The 26,779-nt window shown below is 41.9% G+C and overlaps 1 protein-coding gene and 1 long non-coding RNA gene across 3 annotated transcripts in view; both read right to left on the reverse strand.

The window, feature by feature from the left end:
- LOC117878784 (paralemmin-2-like) overlaps positions 1 to 26,779 on the reverse strand; it is a 171,731-nt gene that overhangs the window by 142,755 nt on the left and 2,197 nt on the right. The window lies entirely within an intron of this gene.
- On the reverse strand, positions 5,492 to 11,589 carry LOC117878785. Its single transcript, XR_004646085.1, has 2 exons — positions 9,485 to 11,589; positions 5,492 to 7,242 (listed from the first exon to the last, which is right to left on the reverse strand). It is a non-coding gene; the product is annotated as an uncharacterized LOC117878785 (long non-coding RNA).

The raw sequence follows: 26,779 nt of genomic DNA on the forward strand, positions 1-26,779 counted from the left end.
CTATCCTTCTGTTCCACAGTAAACAATCATTCTCTACTAACAACTCCATTTTAATTAAATACAGAAATAAGGATCAAATCTCTCTTCTACCATGTGATCTGGCCAAACAAAATGAGTGTATTTCTTTACCTTAACCAAACCAGGATCTTTCTTAGTCACCATGGCACTCTCTTTTGCAGATCTCCTAAGAAAAATTGCTGTAACAGTCTAGACACTAATCCTACTCCTGGTTGCACCCATAGTTTCAGAGGCAACTACAACACCTCATCAGCATTAACCTGATACACGGATCATCATATTGCTGTGTAGCTAAGATTAAAGCCCACCCATGCGTTCTGTCTGCCAGAAGCAAAATACTTTTCTTTGGATGCAACATCTTTACCTCAGGATTTTTGACCAGTGCTCAAGGTAGATTTCAATCTAAATAAAAACAAGTTAATTCAAAAATAATACTTCTCTCTCAAGTTAAATGGAATTTCTTTTAGTCATTGTTAATGTTCTTGAAGCCCCATAGAAACATGGGCTTTCTATTGTCCATCTTTATCTATGTACAAATGTATACCTAGTTCTTACCCTCGACCCGAGAAGCACTACATGCTACTACCAGGATAATAAAATGCACCAGAACATTAGAACTACTCAGCATTGCTTCTTTAAGTCTTTTTACCCCCTTCTGTTAGGATTTTGCCTGTTGTACGTTTTCCTGTGATAATTTAGACATGGGGCTTCTTTTTGTAGACCATTTTGGACTGAACTTAAATAGAGGTTAAGTAGGATATTACTGTGTAAGGCTCTTTCACTGGTAAAAGACCCCGTAAACCCGCAATAGATTAACCCCTGAATCCACAGGGAATGGTGTTTACCCAGAGCCCATGGAGGAGTAGAGCCCACAGAGGGGTAAAGTTAGGTGCCTTTTGCCTGGAGCCCTAGGAACTGGGAAAGGGTGGGGGTGCCTAAATCAGCCAAGTTATGCCTTGAGCCCTAGGAATTAGGTAGAGGTGGAATGTCCTAGAGTGTGCGGGCAACAGATTTTAAGATAAAATTGGGTCCCTTAGTGTGTGTGTAATAGAGAATTTGGTGTGAGTAACAGTCACCCACAGTTCTCAATGTCCTACACCACAATCCCTGTACGTTCATCATCTGTAATTTGGAAAATCGCTTTGATCCTCGCAAGAATATTATCAATAATGCTATTAAATAATAACTGCTGTTAAGTAATTACAAAAGATTTTAGGTGTCACTAGATTTCAGACAAAGTCAATTTGCATTGGGAAAGTTCTCTCATTATATTTATCAAAACATGGTATTGTTCATAGAATGAGCCCATTTTGGCTATAAGCCAATGGCCAAGTTGAATGCACAAGCAAAGGGCTTGCTAAAGGCTTGTTAAGTTGCCACTTGAGGATTCTGAGGGCTCATCTTCATTACTGTGCTAAATCGGCACCAATAGCGGGTCTGGTGAAGACGCGCTAAATCGACTCTCTCATCAATGTAATTACTTCACCTCAGTGAGAGAATCATAGAATCATAGAAGATTAGGGTTGGAAGAGACCTCAGGAGGTCATCTAGTCCAACCTTGCTTAAAGCTGGACCAACCCCAACTAAATCATCTCAGCCAGGGCTTTGTCAAGCCGGGCCTTAAAAATCTCTAAGGAAGGAGATTCCACCACCTCCCTAGGTAACCCATTCCAGTGCTTCACCACCCTCTAGTGCACGGGTAGGCAACCTATGGCACGGGTGCCGAAGGCGGCACGCGAGCTGATTTTCAGTGGCACTCACACTGCCCGGGTCCTGGCCACCGGTCCGGGGGGCTCTGCATTTTCATTTAATTTTAAATGAAGCTTCTTAAACATTTTAAAAACCTTATTTACTTTACATACGACAATAGTTTAGTTATATATTATAGACTTATAGAAAGAGACCTTCTAAAAACCTTAAAATGTATTACTGGCATGCGAAACCTTAAATTAGAGTGAATAAATGAAGACTCGGCACACCACTTCTGAAAGGTTGCCGACCTCTGCTCTAGTGAAATAGCTTTTTCCTAGTATCCAACCTAGACCTCCCCCACTACAACTTGAGACCACTGCTCCTTGTTCAGTCATCTGCCACCACTGAGAAAAGTTTAGATCCATCCTCTTTGGAACCCCCCTTCAGGTAGTTGAAGGCAGCTATCAAATCCTCCTTCACTCTTCTCTTCTGCAGATTAAATATGCCCAGTTCTCTCAGCCTCTCCTCATATAGAAGTCTGAGGAGTCTGATGATGAGAATGCTGTGTGTGCTACACAGAACTGCCAAAGGCCCTGCAAGGATGAGGTAGACTGGGTGCAGTGTGATGGTGGCTGTGACGAGTGGTTTCATCAAGTTTGTGTTGGCATCTCTCCAGAACTGGCAGAGAATGAGGATTACATCTATACGAACTGTACAAAGAAACCAATGCAGGGCCCAAGTAGCCCAGCTCATGCACCACCTCCCCATTTCTTACTGAGCTACAAGCTACCAATGGAAGATCTCAAGGACACAAGTTAGCAGCTACTCAGTCTCTCTGGGACTTGGGAAAAATGGACCACCGAGACCCTACTGAAAAAGGGTGTTTGAAGCTAAAGTACAGCCCTGCAGCAGAGATGGTCCCTTATTGCTGGCTTCCTCTGGACAATGGGGATGGCAGAGGCACAGTGGTTCCAACCCATCACGGCAGACACCATCTCTGTGAGAGTTCCAGCCAATATTTTAAACGGAAGTGTTTCCAGCTGAGTATGGGTGCTGCCTTCAGCGACTGAGCAGACATGAGGCTGTTAGATTAGACACTTGGGTGTGTTAGAAGTGCATCTGTGAAACGGGAAGTGAGGGAAAGACGGAAGGTATGTCAGTGAGAGATCATCTCCCGGCGACATAGCGCGAAGTAGACGCCGCTTTAAGTAGATGTCCGTTACATCGCTCAGAGGAGTGGGTTTTTGACACCCATGAGTGATGTAACTTACAACAACTTAAGCCATAGTGTAGACAAGGCTGATAGTTAGGCCAACAATTGCCCAATTTCCATTTAACATACAGGAGTAATTGACATTGCATTATAAGGGCCACAGTGTTACCAACTTTTGCTTCTTTATTGCAGGTCTCACAATATCGGGTTTTTCTTAAAACCTCAGTTGATATGATTGTAAGAGAATCTCAGCATTGATCTGAATGTTACTATTCCTCATGATCACAGAAAAATAACTTGAAAATGTGATCCAAGTGTACCATAAACACTCAAAATCAAAAGGCAAATAAAAAGAGCCCAAAGTATTTTTTTAAAAATCATGATATTTAAAGCCAAATCTCAACATTTTAAAATGTTTCGGGGTTGGCAATGTTGAGCTCTTCCCTAGGCCAACCTCCAGCAGTATTATCGGTCAGCATGGAGATATGAACATCTTTCCTGTATTGTACTGTGGATAATTTATCATGCATTTATCCCTTTAGGGGCAGTCCCAGCTGCCAGCTTTGGAATGAACCAAATAATTAAAGCTAGGTTACTTCAACTGGATTTCAATTTACTTTCTAAATCAATCGTCTTTGCAGCCAACTCGAGCTGATCTAAGTAACACTTGATCATTAGCAAATGAAGCATACCTATTACATTATATCATAGCTAATAATGAGCTTATAAGTCTAGGCCTGCCAAACACCTGCCTTGGTGTAAATGACAATTTTAGTATGCTCAAATAGACACCCCCTTCCTCTCCGGTTAGTCACTCCTCCCGTCCCCCTCTTATTTATCAGCTTATTTTCTAAAGGTGGAGAAGATCCTATCCCTTCTCACTCGCCACAACTGTGGGCTGCTTTAAGTAATATTTACGGCCACAAGTGAGAGTTTGCCAAGATATCCCCAGTGGAATAATTTATTCTTAAATGTGATGTGAAAAAGGCTTTAGCTGGTAATAGGCGTCGTAGATGGTTTTCATCTAAAGCACATCTTGGCGTTGACCACCCAAGAATGAAATGGTCCCATGGGATGGGATTCTAATGGAAGAAAGGTTATTGGCCTGTAAGTATATTATGAATACATCTTGTTTACCTTCCTGCGGCAGGGCATGCTCTGCTCCTGCGCTCTCTAGCACCACACAAACTGCTTCAACTCCACCGGTTAGGAATCCATAATGTGCAATTTATTTCAAATCCCTCCATCAGCACGCTTACAGTTCCATGCAGCAATACTATTTACAGTACCTTTCCCCAGGGCCCAAGAGGAGAAGAGGTCTTTCTTCCTTGAGATCTCGCTAAATCTGGACTCAGTCTGTGCTGCTTCCCTCCCCCTTGCACTTCTTTTCTGTGTTATCAGCCCTTAGCTGCTCGGTTAATTAATTAATTAGCTGATGCCTACCAGCCTGATTAGATAATACCTTCTACTCCTCAACCCGACCTCCCTGGGGGAACAAATTAATGCCAGAGTGATCAGAGTGCTGACTTATCTGCTAACTCCCAGTTCTCTGTCACACTTCCCTTTCAGTTCTTCACAGTCAAGCCGGGAAGGAGCCAACTTCAAGTGTTACAAGTTGGTGCTTGAATTGAAACCTTGAATGACAAGCATTTGCACTCGACACGTTAGAATGGTTTTACAAGTATTGTCATCTCTGAATTTCTACGTGCAGATATTTAAACACCACCATCTCAATTGTTATAATGGTCTCTCTGCTGCACCTTTCCGTTTCTAAGGCGGCTGTCTGTCTCCAGGGAAAGTTGTCATTTTTTGAGGCAGAGCTGTTGAAGCATGTTTCAGAGTTACCATGGAGATTAGGTTCAATGAAGTCTGCCCCATAAATAAAGTGCTCAACAACCACAACTCGGGTCACATCTTCAATAGCCTCGCTCCCGTTTAAGTACCTAAATAAAAGGTCAGATTTTCAAAAGAGCTCAGCACAAAGGGTGCCGATCTCTTCTGAAAATCTGTCTGATAACATGCATTTCATACTGAAGTTTTGTATTGAAGGCTAAGGGAGGACAGAAAAGCCACATGCTGAACAAAGTGATATTAACCACACACTGCAATTCTTACTAGTTTGGTCCTAGACGTGTAATGAGAAATCTGTTCTGAGCATAGTGAGAATATAGCATATAAAAACCAAGTCTTTTTAAGTGAATAACTAGCATCCAGATGTCCAACCCACAGGAGCATGAACCTAGTGTCTGTCTCAAAGCCAGCCAGGATACAGGAAAAGAGACGCGAACAGAGCAGAGAATCCTAACCACAGAATCCAAAATTGTTTGACAATAGCATTCAACAGCTGAATATGGACCAGTGGGCTCAAACTTCAGCTCTGAATTACATCCTGGGCAACCTCATTAAAGAGGGAAAAGATATTGAAATATTTGTTTAACACACAGAGCCCATAGAAGGAAGCAGAGTAAAGTGGTTAGGTTGCCAGCACAACCTCTCTGTTGGCCAAATAGGGCCCGTTTCCCCCCGGAGCTTACCTAATTACACCAAGGAGGCACGGAGAGACAAGAAGACGGGTACCAGGTCCTTTATTTGTCAGTCAGCTGAGAGGGTGCTCCTCGACTTATGCCAGAAGAGACACACCTTACATGGGCAACATAGGCCCTTTTTATAACCAGTAACAAACAACTCAGTTCTCATCCTTTTTACGTCATTATGCTGACCGATAGATAATAGGTTACACAGGATACATATATTATTTTGGGGAGGGGGGATACAAGAGACATCTATTGCAGATACATTTATCATTTTGAAGGGAGAACAAGGTACATCCCTTGACCCTTTGCACTAAATACCTTGGGGATATATGGGAAAGCGGCTGCAAACTAACTATTTCTCTCTGTTCCCTCCTCCTTATCTTTATTATTTCTGCTAGTGTGAGTGAAACTGCAGCCATCTACCAGAAACGCTGACCAATACATTTCTGCTTTAACATGTAAGCAGTTAGCACAGAAGTAGATGAAAGTTCACAAGATGGAGTCTGGGGGTTTCAGATAGGCCCAGAGCAAAAGAGTTTCATCGACACTTTGGCTTTCCACTCTCCCGAGTTACCTGGTAGCTATGCCTAGTGGATCCCAACAACTCTGCTGAGCAAGAATATTAGCCATCAGCCTCTTAGGAATTACATCCAGCTTCCCACTAACAGAAGGAGCTATGGGCAAAAATCATATTTTTACTGTTATTTCTCTCTTCTGATGCATCTTTAATTAATATTGTTGGGATAAATTCAGCCCTAAATTATACTCCGTGCAGCTCCAGATTGAGTGGTGGTCTGGTATTTGGAAAAGGGAGCGATACCAGCAAAAATATGAATTTTTGCCCATTCTGGCTCACATTGCTTGGACTGAGGATGCATCTCTGCTGAGCAAGTGGCTGGCTGACATTCTTGACGACTGGCAACAATGGAACAGACTCTCTGCCTTCTAAGAGGCATGCTGGGAAACTGGCACTAATCCCCTCGTCCCTTCTGCTTTCCGCGGGAAGTCCTGTTCCTTTTAAAAAGTTCTCTCAAAGTTTCCTACCTTCTGTCTAAAATCCTGGCTTGAAATTAAAGTGGAAAATTAGCCATTCCAGTTATATGATTTTCAAGAATACCTGTCACATGAAAGAAGTTACATGCCCTGTAATCTGATCTCAAAGGCGGGCTGGGGCAATTCTGTACCCTGGTTTCAAGCATCGTTGTGCATGCATCCCTTCTCGACACCCCCTGCACAAGGGCATTTCTTCTTGAGTGCTGTTACTGATCAGGGGAGTACTGCTGGAGGAGCCCAGGAAGTGAGCTAGAGCAAGGGGAGAGAAATCAGATATAAGCCTGGCTCTGGGATCTGCAAAAAGGAATTTTCAAGCTCGTTTGTTTCCTCGCCCGACCTTGCCAGATTGGAAACCAGACAAGAATGTCACTTCACATCTTAGTCCGAGAGAATTACAAAAAATATAACATTAATATGGACAATGCCAAGCTAAATAGTCCATAAATTGGGTGTGAACTCCCAAGTGCCATTTAAACACACACACACTTTTCTGTTTCTCTTTGTGAGGAGAATAATGGAATCCACCTACACCCTGCAAAATAGAACAGGATAGCACTAACAACATTCGGATGAAAATCAGCGCACGCAGGAGCTGATCCCACTCCATTCCACTGCTTCCGATGTCTATGGATCTGAATCAGCATGCAGGCATCCCGCACAAATCCAAGCTGTAAACCCTTCTCAAAGATCTCTTTCTGAGCGACTTTTATTGGTAGAGTTGCTAGTATTGACCTAAGCATGCATGCAGAAAAGAAGTAGAAGGACACACGTTAATGAATCGATTACACAGGCTGTACTCTTCAAACAGAATATTTGCAGCAGCACTGAAACACAGCATTCTGGGTGAGCCAGCAATTGGTTCATTAGCCCGTCTGTCTTTCTCCACGCTCAAACAATGAAAACATTTTGAAAGTGCTACAGAAAACAAACCCTTGTTGAGATGGCTCAAGCATTTTTTGAAGAGCTCTAATTGAGAGAGGGTTGGTTATTTTAGGGGCAAGAAAACAAAATGCAGATTAGCAAGGCTCTACATGATGGGGCGAGGGGGCATTTTAGTGCTTCTTGATGCAGGATTGGCGCACTTGGCAAGAGTACAGTGGGCAGATATCATACAGTCATTGAGGGGAGAGAGAACGAAGGCTAAAAACAAGGTGGTAGTGTGGTCTAGTGGGCAGGGTGCTGGGTGGGAGTCAGGAGACCTACCTTCTAATCTTGGCTCACCCGCTGTGTGTCCTTGGGCAAACTGCTTCACCGTTCTGTGTATGTTTCACATGTCACCCTCTTCTCCATTGAGATGGGGACTGTCACTCAATATGTGAATTCACACAGTGCCCAGATCTCAGCTGCGCTACTCTAAATAATGAACAATAGAGATATACTAAAGAACCTCTCCTATTGCCAAACCAGAAAAAAAAAACCCCATGAAATTATTCACCATGTGCTTAATGGGCCTTCCTTTCCCTTGCTCTAAGTGCTGAGTATCCGGCAGAATAATAGTAGCATTTATATAGCACTTTGCATCTTCACAGCATCGTGCAAACATGAACTAACCAGTCTTCACTAATCACGACACGCCTGTTTGGTAGGAAACCTATCCCCATTTTACAGATGAGGAGACAGACAACATTTAAGTGACTTGACTAAGGCCCCAGAATGATTTTGTGGTAGTGCCAGTGTACCACTTAGGCGTTCCTCCTTTCTGCTCCTTTGCTCTGTCCAACAGGTCACATCACCCTCTCAGAGTGACTTGACCAACCGATCTCCGACAGCCAATCCAACCTTTTGATTGTTTCCTTCCTTTCCTGTTTCATTAGTCAGGAGGAGGAGAAAACCAAACTGAAAGTTATTGATTATTTTTAATACAAAGACCTTTCCTTTCTGAGCACATTGCTGAGATCAGTGATTTAAAGGACACAGTGGTGCGATTTGCCCCTCATTACTACGTGCAGCTTGTAGTTCACAATGCAGCTTGCAAAACTAGAGGTTTATCAACCTCAGAAAAGTGCTTGATTTCTTGCCTATAAAATGATCTAACCTTCTCCCAGCTACAGTACTTCTGTGAATGCTTGAGCAGCCACAACAGGGATTTAGTTTCTCTAAGAGTTTGCAAAGCTAACTGGGCTCTGCAATGGTGCAGAAGTCCATGCTAGTGGATCTGGATGCAGGACCAGGGCCAAGGAGAGCAGGAGGAGATCATTCCTGCTGCCGATCAGCAGTATCTGGAGCACCACCAGAGGAGGTCATTTGAGAAAAGGGACAGCTGAACCTGGGGGAGTTCAAAGGTTTATGCAATGAGCAATCTGTTTTGAGGGTTCGCAAAGCTTGTTAGACTTTATAAACCTTTTCCTCCTAACCTTTCAGCTCCACTTGTCAACAAGGGTGAAGCTGCTTCTTTAAAAATGTGAGTTTCTGGCTAAACAGATGCCGGTGTTGCTAACAGGGGTGGAAGACCTGGCTCGCTCCTCACTTTTTTCCTTCTCACTTCAAAATAGCTAAGCGCCAGATCTGTAGATGTGCTAAGCACTCAAAACTGCAACTGAAGTCAATGGGAGCTGTGCTTTGAACATAGCAAATGCTGCGTAAAGAGCAGTGCTCTGAAAACCCAGGGCCCTAGGGAGCTCATGTTGGACACCCAAAATTAGTGGATGCTTCTGACAATTTTGGCCCCAGGTTTGCTGAGCTTCAGTTTCCCAGGTATAAAATGGGAATAATACCCACTCATCTCACTGGAATGTATGTGAAGATAAATTCATTGAGGTTTGTGAAGCACTCGGATCCTATGGTGAAAGAACCATAGAAACACGCAGAAGGAAATTAATAATTTTGTGTTCAGGGGAGGGTTTGGATGATGTGGACTAGATACCTCCTGAGGCCTCTTCCAACCCTAATCTTCTATGATTCTATGATGTGCATTTAACAAGACATGGGACACACACACTGAATGAGGGGGATAAAACGAAATATTGATCATTACCCATTCACCCTTTCTTAAAGATGTGCTACAGTCAGACAGAAATAACGAGCCTGATTCAGACTTTACTGGGTGAGGCCTGTGTTATTCCGGAGGTCAGACTAGATGATCTTCATAGCTATGAAAAAAACCTTTTTTAGAGCTTGTAAATTGAGCAGATTTACTTTGGAAACCAGTGAAAGACAATAAACCTGGAACCCCATGATATCCTTTTTACAGTCTCTTTTCAGAGAATAAATGCCCTTTAATGTTTTAAAAGATCAAACCATTTCCTGACTACCCAAAATTATTTTCTTTTAAGGGGAATTGAACTACTTTTTAAATAAATACAAAAACTGATTGCAATCCTAGATCATGGACCAAATACATGTACTGTCTAGCCTTAAAATTATGAACAAATACAAGTACACTGAAATGAGATTCAATCTCTCATCTTTTTTATTTGTTGTTGTAAGAATTAGTGGCAATGCAAATACCAAAGGAATTTCAAACAGGAATTAATTCAGGGGAATCCTATGGCCTGTGGTATACAAGGGGGCGGACTAAATGATCCCAGAGGTCCCTTCTGGTGTATTAATCTATGAATCTAAGATCTAGTCAGGAAGGCAGCTCCATGCTCTCCTTTTGGTATTTGTGATGACATTAACTTTTCCAGGAGAAATACAGAGCCCTGAACTCAAGTCTTGGCAGGTCAAACTCTTTCAGGTTACTTTCAAAATGTGTTTATACATTAAAAAGGCTTTGGCCACAAATCTCATGGCCTTTAGAACAAAGGCATTTCTTTGATGTAGCTTTCCTACAGCTGAAACTAAAATCAGCAAGAAAGAAGAGAGAAGGAAGAAGATGAGGAGGGGGGAAGGCAAGAAGGGAGAGAGAGAAAAAAAGAAAAGTAGAAAGAGAGATAAGAATGAATATATATAAGCTACATATCCATGACTATCTCAAGAAAAGATAGGGAGGGAAATTAGACCACTTTCCTATTGTGATTTGAATGATCATCTCTTGGGAACCACTCAGATACTGAAGTAATGGGTGTCATTATGAAAACCTGGATGAACACATATGCATGTATTCGGTTTGCTCTGTAGTCATGAATACTTAGTCTCTCACAGGCATACTTTTCACCCCATGTCATGCTATCTGAAATTATAGACCTTTTTAAACAGGAGGTGCTTCCTAAGGAAAAAAAACTGCAGACAGATAGGCTTCCACACAACTTGAATTCCAGCTTGGTTGCTCATGTTTACCAAAGCTTATGCGCAGTCTGGAATTCTATACAGTGCACAGACATCTGGTGGCTGAATAATATAACTGCAAGTAAACATACCATTATACTGTTTATGATGGACGATCTTAAACAGCTTTTTAAATATATAGTTTAAAAAAGAATTTCAGTTTGCACGACTGGCTTGTGAAACGCTAACATGTAGCCGTGAAGCAGCAGGTCAATAGTAAAGGCCACATCTAATCACTTTCCAGAATGTGATGTGCTTGACATTAAAGGCATGGAATGAGAAAAGGATTTGACTGAGAGTCTTTACTGTATTCCACACAGCAGCAAGGACTCAGCCACTTCACTTTAACACATGTTGAAATGTCTCTTATATTTACCAACTGAGACACAGTCACAAAACCCCTCCCAGTTTTTTATAACAATCAAAACTTTCCTAGCACCTAGTGTTGGTTCATGTCTTATCAGAACCTGCTGCCCACCCTACCAAATATACTCAGTTCTTTCTCCAACCTAAAATGTACAATAAGGACCTGTGTGATGGGATGCACACACCTCACACTGAGCCAGAGAGGGTTAAAGGACAGTACTGGGCCCAGGTAGACCCACCCTTCCAGTCCTGTGGAGCATGCACCAACTGGAGCGAGGGCTGAAAAGGGAGCAACCCAGCTCAGAAAAGGAGAGAAGGACAGACCAACCCTGAAGACTCCTGACAAGGGTGCCGGAGAAGCCTCCCCGTGGAAATAGGCCTGTATGCTGATCCTGGTTAGGGCTAATAATCTGGTTGTCTTTTCTATTTCTTTTCACCTTCTATTGGACTGGAAGCCGAGGGAGAAGGGCAGGTGGTAGGAAATGACCCAGGGAGGGTAACCCAAAGGGCACCTCCTAAGGCCCTGGGTCAAAGCAGGGTGGAATGGGCGGGCCTGGGTTCCCCTACCATTTCCCTTACTGCAGTGGGGACCCAAGCCACCTGCCTACCTCTGAGTAAAAGAGGGCCTGGACTGTGAGACCTACCCACTGGGTGATTGGGTGCTAAGTGTGTTAACCATTCGGCTACCTAACCCACCGAGGACTCTATTACAGCCTGCAATGGAAAGACTCCCACTGCCTTCAGTGGGCTTTGGAGCAGGCCCTTAATGAATGACTCAGCCATGAGTGAGATTGGGCAAAGAGCAAAGCTATTTTATCATCATCATTCATTATCATTATGCTGCCAGTATAATTTTATGCTCATCAGAAGGGCTCATTCCTACTTGATTTTCAAGCTGAACCATTAGGGAAGTTTGCACTGGTTAAGCCTTTGCAGTTTTACACCTCACAGTGTCAACAGAAAAACCACACCCAGGATTCCCCTGGAATTCAAATCCTCTTTTCAGCCTGGGCAAATGGAGGTTCTTGCTCGTTTTGTCTCCGTTTGCACTGTTTCCAGCTCACAATTAAAATCCTGCTTTCAAAGAGAAGTTACAAGAAGAACAACAAGGCACTGATGATGGGTTGAAAGTTTTTCCTAAGAAAATTCTTAAATGTTTCAGTTGTGGTCATCCCCTCTCCCCCCGGTGTGCACTAAAGTGGCAAAGGAGGAAAAATGCATAGAAAGTAGTACTGAAGGTGGGGGAACAAGATTTTCAATGGACCACATAAATGAATGAGAACACATGAACACTTCTGGGTGCTGAGTGCTGTTGAAAATCTGGCCATTTCATTCAGCTCTATGTGGGAGTTCAGCTTCTCTGAAAACGTAGCGTGGGATGTATAACCCATGTTAGCATGACCCCATTACTAAAGTTGCCTTGAAACTTCTGAGAATGGATTGCAGAAGCACCCTTTGCCACCAAGCCACTGAGTGATCAAGACCACAAGGCAAAGTTTGGGAGTGAGAGCAAAAAATACAAATGTATTTGTATTTAATTTTTGACCGATCAAAAGGATGCCCAGAAATCACAGAACATCGACTAGGGTGACCAGATGTCCCGATAAAATCGGGACTGTCCCGATATTGAGCAGTTTGTCCGGTGTCCTGACTGAAGCACGATCAGGACGCCATTTGTCCCAATATTTTGTTTCGGGCGCAGCGGCCTGTTTTTATTTATTTGGGGTTTTTTCTGCTTAGGCGGCGGTGAGAGGCAGGGGGAGAGACAGAGACGCTCACCTGGCACAGCCGTGTCCTCGGTGACAGGTCCTTCAGTCGCTGACGGTCTTCGGTGGCATTTCGGCGGCGGGTACTTCTTTCTTTGGCAGCAATATTTATTACCCACCGCTGAAATACCGCCGAAGACCTGGATGCGGTGAGTATAACAATTGAAAAGGAGCTCCCCCTGCAGCGGTCCCGATATTTTGAAGTTATCATCTGGTCACCCTAACATCGACTAACAAAAATAAAACCACCGAGAAGTCAACATATTACAAAAAAAAATCCATCTAGCCCTTAAGTAAAACTCATCCATTCAAGGTGTCATCCTTAGCTAAAGCATGAGCGAAATCCTGTAAACCATGCAGCATGCCTCGAGGGTTAACATAATCCGGCCGTGTCAGACCAATCTGGCAAAGGTCTCACGCCATATTTCTCGTCACTAGAAAATTACAACTGAGTTAGAAGATGATCTTCAGGAGTTCGGTTAACTAATATGTTGGCAATGGCTTTTCAGTCACTGGAGATAAGGGAAAGTCACGTTCAGGACTGTGTCGGCTGGCCATACATAAATCTTTTGGGGGCAATAGCTGGCTCCCAGCATGCTGACCATGGCCTATTTGAAATGACGGAAAAGCTGTGGTCGACATTGTGAAACCCTCAGGCAAACTTGAGTTCTGTTTAGTGTGCCCAGGGGCATGTGCTGTTAGGGAGGATGGGAGCGAACCTGGGGAACATCTTCATTTTTTTTTTTACTCTAGGTAAGGATGGATGTGGCACCACTTGGCAAATAAACTGATATGTAGGGGTAGATGCTGGAGGTGTTTATGCTTTGCTCCTGAAAACGATACTGAATCTAGCACAGTGTCCAGCTTGTATAACTAGACAATAGGGTGGGGTGACAAAGACCCTGTAATGTTGCCTGGAGGGATCATTCCCAGGGGAAATACCTGCCATTTGGTGCAATTTGGTCCATTCCAAAGGCAATAACTTGGCTCTTTAGAAGTGTTTTTGTGGGCCCTGGGGATATATCATCTCAGGCTGGGATCATTTAGCAGAATCAAGAGAAGGGGAGACTCCATCAGCGGCACAGAAATGGCCCCAACTCTACCGTCAGTTTGGTGGCAAAATGTTAACAAAGGGGTCCCAAGAACTCATCACTGCTCTGCATCCTTCCTCTCCCAGTACTGGCCCAATCTTAAGATAAGAAGAGAGGACATCTATCCAACTTAACCATGAATCACTGCAGTGTTTTAAAATGTCCAGGAAAATCATCATTAATATAGAAATTAATTTATCAATCTGAATCATAAATTATTTTAAGCAAATTGCATGGCATATAAAGAGCCTTCACTTCAAGTAGGGTTAAGCGAAAACTCTCGATGGCAGAATGATTCCTTCTCCATTCTGTCTGCAGTTTGGGGAGTTAACAGAATAGTGTATCTGTAGTTTTCATGTCCAGTAGCCATATTTATCTAATTTAAAATGCTGAGCCACCCAACATGCGAAAAGCATACATCGCATGCCACGGACAAAGTAGAGAACATAGTTCACTAACAGAGGAGTCCATTTAATCCTCAGCTTTCAGAGGTCAGGAGCTCCTGAGGCCCCGATTCAGCAAGGTACCTGTGTCCTAACTTTGAGCACGTGCTTGAAGTATCTGGCACTGAAATGGGGTCTAAATCTGATGCTTTGTGAATCAGCACTCAGCAGCAGGAAGGTCCCGTAGCTAGTGCCAAGAGGCTAAAATTTTTCTTTTTCTTGTCAGTTTCATGACACGTATATTTCTTAAAGATCTTATGTGCTGATAACCTCTTAGAAAGTTTGTTTAAACTACACGTACACGCTAATGGAAATTACTCTGTACTGTTTAAGGAAGATACTTACCTTGCTAAATTTGATGGAGTGTGAGCAAAACCTTTTAAGAAAGAGTGAATTTACCATTAATCAAAGGCAGAGGTTAAAGAACTGGAAAGTGAATTTGTCCTCTATTTTAGCCACAAAGTATGGGTTTATTTATTATTAGTAATGACTGTAATATACTAGCTTGTACTTATACAGCACCTTTCATCCAATGATCATAAAGCATCGAGACCAAGGATTAACCCCCACATGTTACACACGCACATAAAGTTGCCATTAAAAAGTCTCCATTTGCCAACACAACTTACTCAGCAGTTCTGTGGCAAAGCCAATGGACTGCAATGAAGAATTCAGTTCCCTTTGCTGTAGTGATATCTTAGCTGCCAATGACCCCCTACATTTACAATGGCTATACTGGTAATAAAGGGCTGGATCCAAAACCTAATGAATCTTTGGATCAGGCCCCATATACAACACACAGTACAATGGATTCCCTATTCTGATACAGGTTCCTTGGTGCTACTGTAATGATAAATACTAATGACAACGGTGTGTATATAGTCAAAAACATTTCCTTTTGGGATATTGTGCAGCAGATAATTTAATTAAGGTGGCTGGTAACTGGATACATCTACCTTACAGCCGATGGCACTCAGTTGGTTTAATCTGATGATAACTTTTTTGTACTGTCCACTCCCAAGTAATCTGCGCTCTACAATCGCTCTCGCTGCTGTCATAAAGAGATGGCAGCTGTGTGGCTTTCTGCAGAAGGCATGAAAGTTGCTAAATTGTTCCTTCTCTAACAATAAATGACATGGCAACCTTGCTTTTAATCTCTCTCCTGGAGTTTAACCTCTTGCCTCTGAATGCATAGCCATTCCTTATACAGACGTCAGTGCTTTATTTTACATAAAGCATATACACCACTGTATAGAAAATGAACACAACTGAAGCACAGGGGTTGATAACTTAGTAATATAGTGTCCCTGATGGGTCTGGAAGCATCTGTATACAAACACCATAAACATGAAACTTGGGGACTTTTTAACTTCACACCTCCGGCTCCATACCCACCTCCTCTGGCCTAAACCCTCTGCGAATTGGCAGCTGCGCTATTATTAGACCTCCTAGGTATGCTCAACTCCACCCACCTAACTGTTCTCCGAGGATCCTGATAAACGAACTTGGCACGCAACAGAGCGCTCAAATTAAAATCATCTGTGTAAACACATCAGAATGCTGGTTACATGCAACATCCTCAGCTTCACAGCTAATAGACTAGACCTGGCTGCCTCCAAAACCAGCCTCCCCAGCCCGATTGATTGTTTGCTTTTTGCACTGCAGAGAGTTTGTTTTTATTGGAGGGGAGGGAGAACTCCTCACTTGTCTCCAGCACTGAACCCCACTGTAAGTCAGCTAAGTAACAAAAAGCATCTGTGCAACAAGAACTGTATATGGCCACTGTGTTATTGCCAAAAGGTCATGCTCATTTCACTGCCACTAAACCATTTAAGCTGGGGTTCAGCCTTGGAAGACAAATTATTTTGATAACTTGGCTTTGTCAACACAAATAACTTTTCTACACTAGGAAAACTCTGGCCTGCATCAGTGATAGATCGGGGTCGCACTATTCCTATATCTCAATTCTGAAAAACAACCCTGTTTGGAACAACACTTAAACATGTGCTTAACTTCCATTGTAGTCAACAAGACTTAAGCTAAGCCTGTGCTTAACTGCTATCCTAAACAAGGATGTAGATGACTTGGGTTTAATTCCTAGCTCTGCCATGGGTTTGCTGGGTGACCTTGGGCATGTCACTTCCCTCCCTGTGCCTCAGTTTCCTTCTCTATAAAATGGTGAAAATGGTGCAGGTCTCCTTTGTAAAGTGCTTTAAGATCTACGGATGAAAAGCACTATACTTACAGGCTTAAGAGGTAGGTATTATTATTATCATTATTTATTGAGCATGTGGTTACGTGCTTTCCTGAATTAGAGCTCTAGTCCAGATACACCAAAGTGAAAACTTCTCTGTCGTGCTGGTGTCTGCACTGTGCCTGGACTTGGTCAATAAACCTTGCTAATTTGCTCTGATTGCAAATCAGGCTGTGCCTACAAAACCAGCACAAGATTTGATACGATGGATGGTCTCTGCCCCAGACAGAACTAACCCTGGAAGAGGTAGGGTGCTGCAGGTCAGGATTGACAGGGTGCTGTTGCACCATAACTTGCCCCAGCCTTGAAATTAATAGGCATCATGTTTAAAACAAACAAAAGGAAATATTTCTTCACACAATGCACAGTCCACCTGTGAAACTCCTTGCCAGAGGATGTTGTGAAGACCAAGACCATAACAGGGTTCAAAAAAGAACTAGATAAATTCACGGAGGATAGGTCCATCAATGGCTATTTGCCAGGATGGGCAGGAATGGTGTCCCTAGCCTCTGTTTGCCAGAAGCTGGGAATGGGTGACAGGGGATGGATCACTTGATGATTGCCTGTTCTGTTCGTTCCTTCTGGGGCACCTGGTAGTGGCCACTGTCGGAAGACAGGATACTGGGCTAGATGGACCTTTGGTCTGATCCAGTATGGCCGTTCTTATGTTCTTGTCTCACTATAGGCATTCCTCTGCGTCCATCAGGTTTAGCCATTACATCCCTGAAGTAAAGCACAGTAGCTCCAGCCAGCAAAGGCTGAATTACACCTAGTAGTAGAGCTTGTCACCATTTTCCAAAAATTCAAATCTTCATCTTCATCTCTTTTCACAGAACATTTAGAAAAAAAATCACCAAAATCTTTCACCAGTTTTCACCCACCTCTACCTAAAATTATTTAAAAGGGAGACTGTATTAAACTGAGGGCAAGTTTTGCAGATCCTGGATTGATTTCTATTAAATCCTTGCATGCAAACAATACTAGGGTTGTGATCTTAGGCTAGTGTAGGCCTAAACTGTGTGCTAGTGATGGGTCAAATTTAGATGGTTTTGTATGGATAAATGGAGATTTGGCTCTATCTGGAAACTGGGCTGGAAAATTCCTGTGAGCAGGTTTGTTTCTACTGCTTCCTAGCTTGTATTAAAAATGTGACAGCAGTATTTTCTTGAGGTACACCCATTTTCGCTGCTGCTTGTGTAAATGTTTTTAAAGCATAATACAAATTCAAACCCGGCAAAGTTAACCTTACTTTTTCAAACCCACAAAAGTTGTGGGTTGTTTTAGGCTTAAGATTTGCGCAAAGGTTGCAGGGTTTGTTATTCAATCCAAACATCTCTGATGTTTTATAGGATCCAGAAACCAGGATGATACACGGTCTTGGTCCTATAGCTGTTTTCTGTGGCAATCTTGCCTGTGAAGCCAGCCAATGGATGCTATGTGTTACATTCCACGGAGATGCGCTCTGAAGGACGACTCGTCATCCTTTATGCAAGTGCAGACATAACACTTCCTCTCCCACATTCAATTTCCACAGAGGCGCACTGGCTGGGGCTTAGAGAGAGCATTATTCATTGAGATATGGTTTGTGATGGCAGTATGGTATACATACACCAAACCCATTCTTGGAATATTTGTAACAGGATATGGGTTCTATGGCATGCTCTTAACACCACCATGCATTCCTCATGAGAGTGTACCTCAGAAGGCTGTTATATTCCCAATGGCAATCCAGCTTCACTTCTTTGGACATCAAAAATCTCACACATCTCACAAAAGGACCACTCCTGAGACAAAAAAAGATACAAATACAGAACATCGTCCGTTCCTAAGGTTGTCCTGGACAAAAAGAACGTATGGCTTGAAACCTGGGGTTCTAGAAGGTTAGTTTGGATGAATCGGAGCAGTGAATGCGTGTTGAAAACATGACAAGGAGAGAAAAGAAGTACAGATGAAAATGGGTAGCTAGAAGAGTCAGACTGAACTTCAGTGCTGCTTTGAGGGAGGGGGTGTATACTCATAGAATCATAGAAGATTAGGGTTGGAAGAGACCCGAGGAGGTCATCTAGGCTCAAAGCAGGACCAACCCCAACTAAATCATCCCAGCCAGGGCTTTATCAAACTGGGCCTGAAAAACCTCTAAGGATGGAGATTCCACCACCTCCCTACTTTGGAGCCCTGATCTAGGAAAGCACTTAAGCATGTGCTCAACTTTAGGCACAGGTTTAAGAACCTTGGAAATCACTGGGACTTAAGCGCATGCCTAAAATAAAGCATATGCCTAAGTGCTGTCCTGAGTAGAACTGCTTTCCTGAATCACAGCCTGAGGAACCAGCTTATTATTGATCTTGACTAGGTCACATTAATGATTAAGCAAAGCTGCCAATTTAGGTCATATGACCTCAACCCCTGGGATTCGAATTTTTAGGTATAACAACTTACTCTAAAATGCCTTGCAAACTTGATAAGAAAATTGAAAAGAGCATGAGCTCAGAAACAAAATCTACTCACCCAGTTTTTAGCAGGATGTAATAGGGGATGATGATGAAAAAAAAATATTTTGCTAGCCCATTAGAAAAGTTACTTGCCTTGGATGAACAGAAATTTGCAAAGCTGCAAAATGACACTCTGCAGAAATTCTGAATTTTGTGTAGGTATGAAAAGGTTATTTCTAAAAAATCAGATTCAGAATATGAATTCCAGACTAGAAAAAAATCACTGATTCTACTGGTATTCTACATTTCACTAGAGGGAATCTTTTTCAGACCAACAGAATCTTCAAAACAGAATTAACTTTTTTACAGTGCAGCCTCCGCATATCTTTCTACATTTTACATCTCTACACACAACCAATCTGACCTATATTTTTGGAAAAACCTACAATTTCATGAATGTTATTTGAAAAAGCAATGTATTCTTAACTTTAATTCCATCTTTAAGGCTCAGGGTGCCGAAAAGCTCTCCACAGGCTAGGCTGGCAAAGCATACACATTCTCATGTGCAGTTCACTCAGGCTACCAGTTCATATAATCCCTTGAACACAAGGGAAGATGTGAGCTCCACCATCACAGTTTGTAATTATCATGAGCAATACTGATGAAACACAAGTCTCACTGAAGTTACAAGCCCATAGATGTATAGATTTTAAGGGCAGTGGGATCCATTAGATAACCTAGCCTGAACTCCTGTGTAACACAGGGCCTAGAATTTCATCCAGTTACCCCTGCACTTAGCCCAATAACTTGCATATGACTAAAGCATATCTTCAAGGTATCCAGTCTTGATTTGAGGATGTTCAAGATTGCTCTGTAGGACTGTCCTGTCCTCAGTGTTATTAACCATCCCACCAATCTTTGTGCATCCACACATTTTATCAGCAGTCATTATATATTCACTTCCAGATTATTGATAAAAATATTGAACGGTGTCAGACCTAGTCCTGATCCCACTGGAAACATCCCACTCGATGGTATTCCCAGTTTTTGAGATTGGACAGTTAGCCAGTTCCTAATCTATTTAATGTGTGCTTTACAGGTATTGGTTAGTGCTAAATCTTTAATCAGAGTGTTGTGTGGGACTAAGGCAACTGCCTTACAAAAATCTAAGTGTAACATATCAATACAGTGAACTTTATCAAACATGTAATTGCATCAAAAATATCAGGTTGTGTGACAAGACCTATTTTCCATAAAACCAGGTTGACTGGCACTAATTATATTCCTGTCCTATAACTCTTTATTGAGGCCAGTCCCTATATGGGGATCTGCCCTCATGGACTCCTGCTGCGATCCATAGAATTCCACACAAGTATAGGAATTGTGCAGTGGACCCCAATGTTCACTCCCTTCTCAAGTAGGTGAGCATGACAAGACAAAACAAAACAAAAACCCTCCCCTCCGCACTATAATAACACACACACACACACACACTCACAAATCAAAGGAAGAGTTAAGGTCAGTAATATAAAGCAAAGCTAACACTCTTATAGAAAAATCCTGTTGGATAAGGATGAAATAAATAGTGTTCTATAGAAATGCAACAGTGTTCTATAGAAATTACTCTAAAAATTGATTGAATTGAGAAAATGGTAACCTTTCTCTAGGTTTTTTTTTTTTTTTTGAAGTATCCAGTAGAGATCTATAGCAGGAATATAATCTTCTATTAAGATGATTCAAAAAGCAAACAGAAAATTTATCATTGCTTAAGACTCAATCTTAAAAGCATTTGCAAACAGGAATAATTCCATTTAGTCCAATGGAACTAATGGCATGCCAAAAATTACTCACATGTACATACGTGTTTACAGAATAAGAGTCTTAGATGGGAAGCTCACTGAGAGACTGTATTATAGTTTTACAGATATTATATATTTTATCTAGCCTCACCTAGAAAATGTTGATACACATCCTGGTGTTCTGTGACCCAATCAGGAAATGAAATTGAGTAAGATGGCCAATTTAAGGTGGCCTTTAGCCTAAAGCATAAATGGGGGGGGGGGGGGAATAGAATTAAGTTTGAAAGTTTCATTGTGAATTTCCTGAGTTTCTAGCAGTTAGGGTTTTTAAAACTCTCACAAGATCTTTATTCATAATTCTTATACAAATTAAAACATTATTAATAATGACATTTTGATTTTGAGACTGGCCACAAAGTGGTAGGTAGTTTCCAAGCATGCACAATATATATATCTATGTATACAGATACATTGTATATATATACACACACACACACACACACACACACACACACAATATATATAGAGAGAGAGCATCACTCTGTATCACTCCAGAGCAGTGGTGTGCGGCCTGCACACCTGTTAGGGTAATCCGCTTGCGGGCTACATACAGTTTGTTTACATTTGCACAGCCGCCTGCAACTCCCAGTGGCCGTGGTTCGCTGTTCCCGGCCAATGGGAGCTGTGGGAAGCGGTGCGGGCGCATGGACCTGCTTCCCGCAGCTCCCATTGGCCAGGAACGGAGAACCACAACCACTGGGAGCTGCAGGTGGTCGTGCAAATTTAAACAAACTGTCTGGCGGCCCGCCAGCAGATTACCCTGATGGCCAGTGTGCGGCCCTAGAGACTATAGTGTCTTGTCCTCCCACATATTAATTCATTCACCTTCCAACTAAGAACCAGTGAGTCTAATCTGTACATACTCCAATATACCTACTCTAGATTCTATTATTTTCACCCTTCAATATGTCTGCTCTAGACACATTATAGAGATTCCCCTTTTCCCTCTCCAACGTACATGTACCAGCCAGAATCCCCAGAGAATCTCATACACTTGAGCAGGGGAGTTACTTCTGTTCCTTTCTTCACAGAAGGCAAAGAGAAGCTGATTTACAGGAAGCCACTGTGTGTCCCGCCTTCTCGCACTTTAGGTAATTTAAAATTTTCAGCTTCCACCGCTGCCCACCAACAACTTTGTCAAACCAGTCAAGAAGCCCCATGTATATATGCACCTAATGCATCTCCCCTTCCTTCTTCCATCCATTCTGGGTCCAGCATGCTGACAGAAACCAGGCATCAATGATCACCCATTGACCAATTTGAGGGTCCTTCTCAGCACAATGTTCAAATCATGCCTTTAATTTACCCTGATTCACCCACAAGACCTCAATATACCTGGTATAGGCTGGGTCTATCATCAAGCAACTGCATTTCACCCAACTCACAGGGCATACTTAAATTTCATGTGACAACAGATGATCATCTCCAATCTGGGCAAGAGGAAAAAGACAAGGTTGGTATGGGGATTTACATAAGAACAACCACTCTGGGTCAGACCAGTGGTCCATCTAACCCAGTATCCTGTCTTCCAACAGCGGCCTGTGACAGGTGCTATAGAGGGATTGAACAGAACAAAGCAATTATTGAGTGATCCATCTCAAGTTGTCCACTCCCAGCACTTGGCAGTCAGAGACTTACCCATCTTGGCTAACAGCCATTGATGAACCTATCTTCCATCTTTTTTGAACCCAGTGATGCTTTTGGCCTTCATAACATCCCTGGCAATGAGTTCTACAGGTTGATTGTACGTTGTGAGAGAAGTATTTCTTTTTGTTTGTTTTAAACCTGCTGCCTATTCATTTCATTGGGTGACCCCTGGTTCTTGCGTTGTGTGAAGGGGTAAATGACACTTCCTTATTCACTTTCTCCACACCATTCATGATTTTATATAGACCTCTATCATATCCCCCCCCTTAGTCGTCTCTTTTCTAACCTGAACAGTCTCCCCCTTTTTAATCTCTCCTCATATGGAAGCTGTTCCATAACCTAATTATTTTTGTTGCATTCTCTGTACCTTTTCCAATTCAAATACATCTTTTTTGAAATGGGGTGACCAGAACTGCACCCAGTATTCAAGGTGTGAACGCACCATGGATTTATATAGTAGCATTATGATATTTACTGTCTTATTATCTCTCACTTTCCTAATGGTTCATAACATTCTGTTTGCTTTTTTGACTGCCACTGCACATTGAGCAGATGAACTATTCAGAGAACTATTTATTCATAATGACACCAAGATCTCTTTCTTGAATGGTAACAGCCAATTTAGACCCCATCATCTTGTATTTGTTGTTGGGATTATGTTTACCAATCTGCATTGCTTTGCATTTATCAACGCTGATTTTCATTTGCCATTTTGCAAGATCCCTTTGTAAATCTTTGCAATTAGCTTTGGATATAGCTATCTTGAGTAATTTTGTATTGTCTACAAACTTTGCCATCTCGCGGTTTATCCCTTTTTTCCAGATCATCTATTAATATGTTGAACAGCACTGGTCCCAGTACACATCTTTGGGGGACTCCATTATTTACCTCTCCATTCTGAAAACTGACCGTTTATTCTTACTCTTTGTTTCCTGTCTTTTAACTAGTTACTGATTAACTCATGTAATTCATGAGAGGACCTTCCCTCTTATCCCATGCCTGCTTACTTTGCTTAAGAGCCTTTGGTGTGGGACCTTGTCAAAGGGAAGGACTACACTGAAAACACTGCTGCAGTGCAATTGTGCTGTAGCACTTCAGTGAAGATGCTACTATGCCGATGGGAGAACTTCTCCTGTTGGCGTAGTTAATCACCTCCACCAGAGGTGGTAGCTACGTAGGCAGGAGAAGCCCTCCCGTAGTACTGTCTACACATGGGGCTAGGTCACTTTAACTGTGTCGCTCGGGGGGTGGAGTTTTCACAGCCCTGAGCAATGTAGTTATACCAGCATCCGTTTATAGTGTAGACCTGGCCAAAGGCTTTCTGAAAGTCCAAGTACACTGTATCAACTGGATGCACCTTATCCACATTTGTTGACTCCTTCAAAGAATTCTAAAAAATTGGCGAGGCATGATTTCCCTCTACAAAAGCTGTGTTGACTTTTTGCTAACAAACCATGCTCATCTATGTGTCTGACAACTCTGTTGTTTACTACAGTTTCAACCAATTTGCCTTGTACTGAAGATAGGCATACCAGCCTGTAATTGATAGGATTGCCTCTGGAGCCTTAAAAAAAACCCAAAAAACAAACAAACAAACAAACAAACAAACAAACAAACAAACAAACCACAGTGTTGTATTAGCTATCCTCCAGTCATATGATACAGAGGCTGATTTAACCAATATATTACACACCATGCCTAGCAGTTCTGCAGTTTTGTATTTGAGTTCCTTCAGAATGTTTGGGTGAATACCATCTGGCCTTGGTGACTTATTACTGTTTAATTTATCGATTTGTTCCAAAGCCTTCTCTATCGACACCTCAATCTGGGACAGTTCCTCATATCTCTCACCTAAAAAGAAGGTCTGAATGTGGGAATCTCCCTTGTAGCCTCTACAGTGAAGAATGATAGCAAAGAAGTCATTTAGCTTCTCTCCAACGGCTTTATCTTCGAGTGCTCCTTTAGCACTTTGATCGTCCAGTGGCCCCACTGATTGTTTTGCAGGCTTCCTGCTTCTGATGTACTTAAAAAATGTTTTGCTGTTAGTTTGTGTCTTTTGTTAATTGGTCTTCAAAAATTTTTTTGGCCTGCCTAATTATACTTTTACCCTTGACTTGCCAGAGTTTATCTTCATTTCTATTTTCTTCCGTAGGATTTGACTTCCGATTTTTAAAAGATCAATTTTTTGCCTCTAACCACCTCTTTTATTCTCTTGTTTAGCCATGGTAGCATTTTTTGGTCCTCTTACTATATTTTTTTTATCTGGGGTATACATTTAATTTGAGCCTCTCTTATTGTGATCTGAATTGCAATAATTTTTGCCTGGCAATTTATACATAGAATATATGTAAGCATATGCATATACATTTATACCATTACACGATGATGACAACCATGTCATAGATTGTGGAACCATGTAATAAATTTCAGAGCTACGTGATTAATTTGTCCACCATGTGATAAATTGCTAGCCTCACCTGTTCTCTACCCACTAAATCCACCTCCTCTGGGATGACTAACATTCCAAACTTCTGAGCAGCATAAGGCAGCCATCATTATTTAAAATGCCACAAAAATGTTTCCTTCTTTCATCCACATTTTACCAGTCCCTCTTCATGAAAAATGCTCTAATCCAAGACCAAGGATTAGCATTATTCAATAAAGTCTGAAATCTGCTGAACTATAAAAATCTCCTGTTCTAGCTCATATAAGCAGAAATCCATCCTTCCAACCTCTTGCTTTATAAAGTACCTCCATACCATACAGACTGCATACATTTCTGCTTCATTTGTGTTAGAAGACAGCTTGTGCTAAGCAATCGATTTTTGTCAGTCCCTTGAATAATCGCTTAAGAAAGGACTCAATATACATATGTACGTATAAAAATACATGACGGTATAGCATGGTATAAAGGTTTTGTCACCATCTGTTTGGGAAGACCATGTTACTCACAAGTTGCAAAAGTCACACAGAAGTTATATCAAAGGAGTGCTAAAAAAAGTTTCACATCACTCCAGACCATCCTGTGTTCTCATTTATGCCACAAGCAGTATTTTACAGAGAAAAACTGGTTTAGAAATATTGTAGAGAATTTAAAAAAATGATCTCACCATTATATGGCTCCATAGTATCTGAGCATCTTATCAATCTTTAATGTAGTTCTCCTCACAACAACCTGTGAGGAAGGGCAGTGTTATAATCCCCATTTCACAGGTGGGGAAACAGAGCTAAGTGACTTGCCCCAGTTTACACCTGTGGTAGAGTAGGGAATTGCACCTAATCTCCCAAATCCTAGACTAGTGCCTTAACAAATAGACATTCTTTCCTCCCCAAATTGTACTCCTATCCTGCTCACAATGCAGGATGAGAGCCATAGAAATTTGTTTCTAACTTTAAGAGATCAAAGGTTTAAAACTGCAATAATTTGATTGATAGGAAACTATCAGGTTTCTGGCAGGAATATTCACAATTCCAAATTTGAAATTTGTGTTCCTTCAATATTCTGCAATAATCACTTAAAAGTCACTATTTATGTGAATGTTCCACACAGTAAATTTGTTCATAGGATTGTCCGTCTAAGCAATCACAAAAGGGATGTGATCATAGTCCAAGTGAATTTGTTTAGAATCCCCCCCAGCATTCACACAGCCCTAGTAATAATGTACAGTAGTAGGTCTTTGCCCACCTGAGACAGACACTAGAACTTGGTTAAAATATTTTCTCCTGACTTTTCCAATGAGCTGAACTGAAATCCTGCATCCCTCTTTTCTGAGACACCATTTAAGTTTGGCTGATCCTCCTAATCATCTTGGATAGGCCCAGCAAATCAGGAACATCGGAGAAATGCCTTGTGACTTATGCCACATGACCCATCCTGATGAACCAAGCTCACATTCGAAACACACACTGATTGACATTCTGACAACATTTGCAAATATTCAGCTGGAGCAGTAAAGTTCCCCAAAAGCTTACATGGACAACTTGGTGACATGCAGAATCTCTGAGCAAACAACTACTGGCTTGGGGATGCACTCCGAACACAAAGCAAGACCAAATCTGAATACTTTTGTGGTTCTAGTTGAACTGTGTTCAATGAACTTTGAGTCACTGATCATATTCTTCTTCATCACCAGTGTCTTCAGCTAAAAGTACGCCATAATGTAGTGTATACAGATCCATCATTGCCTGCACTCTGTGCCGTCATT

The sequence above is a fragment of the Trachemys scripta genome, chromosome 6 (genome assembly GCF_013100865.1).
Source record: "Trachemys scripta elegans isolate TJP31775 chromosome 6, CAS_Tse_1.0, whole genome shotgun sequence".
Lineage (NCBI taxonomy): Eukaryota > Metazoa > Chordata > Testudines > Emydidae > Trachemys > Trachemys scripta.